General features: G+C 44.4%; 1 pseudogene; it reads right to left on the reverse strand.

The window, feature by feature from the left end:
- Positions 1 to 4,467: 4,467 nt before the first annotated feature.
- LOC124972212 (60S ribosomal protein L17-like) lies at positions 4,468 to 5,046 on the reverse strand (annotated as a pseudogene).
- Positions 5,047 to 5,271: the final 225 nt, after the last annotated feature.

The following is a 5,271-nucleotide window of genomic DNA, read 5'->3' on the forward strand; positions in this document are numbered from 1 at the left end:
TAGCAGTGCCCAATTCAGACACTATGCAATCCTAGACAAAATAGTCCCTGACAATGAGCTTCAAGCCTCCAGCAGGCGTCTCAGGATGGGATTTACCCCACCTAAAGATCAGAGTTACAGCTTCCAGGATTATCCAAGATGGCTGCTCTGGCTTCCAAATGTGTTGGCAAATGGGGAGCTGCACCTCAGGGTGTGGATGTGATCAGCTGGAGGTCCTGGAGGTGGGATGCAGTTGGTCAGGCAGGGGTCCTGGAGGTCCGGTGTGTTTGGTGTGGTTGTGGGATCCTGGAGGCTGGGTGCAATCAGTCGGTCTGGGGTCCCAGTGATAGGGTGCAGTCAGTTGGTCTGGGGGTCCTGGTATCAGGGAGCAGTCAGTCGATGTGAGGGCCCCAGAGGCAGGGAGTGATCGGTCGGGCTGAGGGATCCTGGAGACGGGGCTCAGTCAGTCCGGCCAGGGGTCCTACGGGGCCTGGCTGTTGTCTCAAAATGGCGGCAGGTGTAATCAAAACTGCAGGTACTGTCATAGTGAACTTCCAGGCAACAGCAGGCAGCTGGTGCTCCGCTGGTGGTCGGCGATCAGTTTGCTGACTGTTGTCAGACTATTGGGAGGTGAACCTCGTGCGTTGGGTGATGGAGCAGTGTAAGGCAGGCTATGGACCGGCCAGAGACAGACAGATGGGGGATGATAGGTGCCTGACAGTGAGGAATCTGCACTCAAAAAAGGTGTCAATATGCTGGCAGACTGCAGGTGATCACAGCAGGCAAATGGGGTAAACAGCAGGGGATCAATAAGCAGCAAAAACTGTCTCACCAAGAAACAGATATCCTCTGCTTGAAACCGGAGTTACGGAGTGACAAGGAACACAACCTCCCTCTAGTCCGCCATCTTGGATCCCCCAAAACCTCTTATTTTTATGTCTCCCATCCACATCTATGAAGAGAACTATGATTATTGTCTTTTGGTCTCTTAATATAGCATGTTAACAGACTTTGCAATGGTCAACTCTTCTTACATTAACTGCACATGGATCCTTATGCTGCTCTGGATTATATTTGCTAATATTTAGGATTTTCCTATTATTTTTCCTAGCATCCAGGTGCCTCATCACCACACCCACAGCCCACCCAGCCCTGAACACAACTGTGGAGAAAGCACTCCTGGTTCCACGTGGGAATGTAAAGATCAGAGTGGCAACACAATTCTATGGCATTGGTATAAGACTAAAAGCAAATGCCGCCAGGCATGTACGCCTGTACTCCTAGTGACTCAGGAGGCTGAAGCAGGAGGGTCCTGAGTTCAAAGCCAGCCTTGGCAACTTAGTGAGGCCTCAAGCAACTCTGTCTCTAAATAAATATAAAAAAGGGGTTGGGGATGTGGCCCAGTGGTTAAGTACCCTGGGTTCAATTCCCAGTACCAAAAAAAGCAAATGTCTCTGGCAAAATCATACCCATACCCACTGACCTGAAACGGGGCTCAGATGAAGACAAAGGGGGCATTTTTCTTTGCTTCCATCCTCCATCCTCTAACACAGAACATTGAGGGAGAACAACCTTGGGGTGCTCCAGCTGCCTAAAGTTCACTCTACCCCAGACCTCGGTGACAATTCTGAGTCTGTCTGTCTTAGGCAGAAACCAGGAGACAGAAGAAGCACACAGCTGGAAGGGGAAGGAAAGTTCTCCAATGGAAGAACAGGTCCATTAAACGCCTTTATACAGATGTTCCGAGCCCCAGTTGGGATAACTGCTTCCTCTTCCTCTGCTTACTTACAACCAAAAGGAAAAATGAAAGTTGTTCTTTCTGGATGAGTAATGGTTGTATTTCACTTGTTATTCTTCCCCTCATGCTATTATGAATTGACAAGTCCTTTGCAGTAAGAGAGAGAACACTTTTATAATCAGAGAGAGCACAGTTGCTTTAAAAAGCAAATGAAAATACAGAGGTCATAAAAAAATGACATAAAATAAGATATTTTTTCTTTTTTAAAAGTTTTTTTAATACATTGAGTGAAACCAATGGAAAATAAATTGCATACATAATAGTTTATATATATATGTATATGCGTGCACACACACACACACATAGAGAGAGAGAGATACTAGATAGCAATAGAAACATAAAAAAAGGTGTTTTTGATTTATATGGCAAAGAAAATGCCAATTTTTTCCTAATCTCTCTCTCTTTTTTTTTTTTTTTTGCGGTGCTGGGGATTGAACCCAGGGCCTTGTGCATGCGAGGCAAGCACTCTACCAACTGAGCTCTTTCCCCAACCCACTTTACCTAATATCTCTATTTCAAATTTCCTTTAATGAATATCTGTTCACCAGCCTCCACATTCAAGGAAAGTTCATGCCATTCTAAGGTGCCATGGGCTTAAGAGCACACAGCCTATCTTGCTTCTAATCTTGCCTGTGTAACTCATTGACAGCATGTCCTTAAGCAAGTGACTTGGCTTCTCTGAGACATACACGTGGGACCTGGCTGTCCAGATTACCATGAGTGTGAAGGAAGAATACAGACTGCTACTTAGCACAGGGCCTGTCAGAGGCAGTAAAGGAGCTATTACAGCCATTACAGAGGGGGTTTGATGAGTTTGTGATTTTGCTGAAGTTAATAGTTTGTTTTTATGCTGCTAATACATGTACGAACCTAAGAAGTTCTTGTCTAAGAGGTTCTTGCCCAGTAGCTCCTACTTCTGTCTTGAGGGTGTTTAATACACCTTGTCACTCTTATCATGTCCTTTCTCCCAGACTTGTCCCTCTCTACCAGGTTGTGTACCTCTCATTGTCATGTAGTCTCTTTGGGGGTATTAGAGTGGCAAAGTGAATCAGCCCTATATAATCTGCCACCCGTGGATGGTAATAGCTCAGAGAACCTCCAGCAGCAACAGTTCTAGTCTCAGTGCATCCCTGGTTTTCTGAGACTATGGTCACCTTAATTCACACATCCCCTTGCATAGAGAAGATGCCATACATTTGGCCAATGTCCCCCATTATCTGGGGGCCAATACAACTAGTACGGCAAACCTCATCTTAAGTATAACTAAGGTCCATTACTGGCTACCCATCATAAGCTTAAGAAGACCATGTGTGCCTACCACTGGATGGTGCTGGGTTTCTGGTTAATGGTAAGAACCCAGTGTCACTGGCCATCTATTCTCTAACCCCTCTGTCCCTTCAAAACTCCTCACAGCCCAGAAGAGCATTTCAGAGAATTTCTTAGGAGAGGGGCACATGCTTTGGGGACACTATACTGGCTGGAGACATGGGTGAGCAGAGTTGGTCAGGAGAGGCTCATAGCCTAACGTGAGACTCTTTCTGAAACACAAGAGAGGATAATAAAAGTCATATAAATAAAGTTCTAGATACAAATGGAGAAAAAGAGAAGTGATTTGAAGTCTACACACTGGTGAACCTCTCAGCAAAGCAGGGAAGAGGCATGGTAGCTCAGGTCCCTCTACATACTGAGTGGCAAGAATATAGTTGATGACGCCTGCCGCCAAGATCTCTCTGAAATCACACGGACAGACCCATGTGCAGACACACAGAGTAGCACTTCTATAGGCAGGACAGACTGCCATAGTCTCATTTCCTTTTCTGTGGGGATGGATTTCAATGACCACAATGATAAGGCTATTTGATGAAATGTTTAAACCAAGGTAAGTTGCACAGAGAACAGGTAATTTCAGTTAGCTGGAAATTGTATACAAGCAGTGGAAACTGTACTGATATATTTAAAGAAAAATCAATGCCAAATGAAAACCAAACCCTTCTACCCATTTAATGAAATTCTACTATTACAAAGACTTTATAAGATCTACTGGTATGGTGTGATGAAAGAAGCCTCAGATACAAGGGACCAAGAATGCAATGCAGGTGTCCTAAGATTTTTTTTTTTTCCTTTGGTACCAGGGATTGAACCCAAGGGTGCTTCACCACTGAGCCACATCCCCAGCCCTTTTTATTTTTTATTTTGAGTTAGAGTCTGACTAAGTTGCCTAGAGCCTCACAAATTGCTGAGGCTGGCTCTGAATTTGTGATGCTTCTGCCTCAGCCTCCTGAGCCACTGGGATTATAGACATGTGCCACTGCACCCAGTTTGTATTTGTGGCTTTTAAGAAGTGAACAAGAAGGGTCATTTCTCATAAGGAGGTATTTATTACTTACTACCTTTGGCGGAGCACTTCCATAAATAAAGGAGAAAACTTCTACACAGCCAGGAAATTTCACACCTCTGCCCCTAAGCCCCTGTCCTCAATGCACCAGATTGAGTAGTTTAGAGCTCTGCCCTGGTTCATGCATGTGGCAGAGACACAGTCTTCTTGATCATGCATTGTGAATAATAAAAATCTACAGGCGGGAGTTTCTCAAACATTTTATTGGAAGAATACAAATATTTTACAAAATGAAAGAAACGAAGTGACAAACCTGTTTTTCTAAACTTTTATTTGCATTTACTTGATGCTGAATTTATTCCCATGCCATAAGTTTTTGTTTCTTCAGTTTCTTCTGGGCAACCTCCTCTTCTGGTTTAGGAACAACTTGTTCCTTTGCAGTGAGGATCATGCCATTTTGGCAGGGGGAAGTCATGCATGGGTTAATCTGACCCTGAGCTCTGTAGGTACGGTGGTGCATCTTGGGTACTTCATTCACCTGCATGTGTTCGATGACCAGAGAATCTACACCTGCACCCTAAAGTTCAGCATTACCCTCTGCATTTTTAAGCATGTGCAGCAAAAATTCAGCACTCTTTTGTGGCACTGTCCCTATGTCTAGCCCCACTCTTTGGCCTGGGCACACCTCCCAACTCCACCATTGTAATACTGCAATGGCGCACGTTGCTTCTTTTTTTTATTTTCCTCTATTTTTTTATTTTTTACATTGCTTCTTTTAAGTGACATCTTTCAGGTATTGGATGGCTTTTCGGATATGCATACCCTTCAAGGTCGGCACAGTTTCATGGGTATTCTTACAGTGAACACAAAGATTTGAACCTCTCGATTTGTGTGATTCTGTGGGGTTTTCTGGGTCAAGAGAGTAGCAAACCATTTTCACAGATCACCTCTGGCCCCTTACAGGAGGATGACAAACATATTTTAAAGACAGAAATGAGCATAGCTCAGGCAAACCTACTAGGAGGTCTTCTAAACTACATTCTGTGCATGAAAGGGTATGAAGGGGATTGCAGATTCTCACTCTAGGCCTCATAAGTATGACTAGCTCAACTAGGGTCAGGTGAAAAGTACCAAACCAAGTAGCTGTAGTCAGGGGACT

The sequence above is a fragment of the Sciurus carolinensis genome, chromosome X (genome assembly GCF_902686445.1).
Source record: "Sciurus carolinensis chromosome X, mSciCar1.2, whole genome shotgun sequence".
NCBI classification, from domain to species: Eukaryota; Metazoa; Chordata; class Mammalia; order Rodentia; family Sciuridae; genus Sciurus; species Sciurus carolinensis.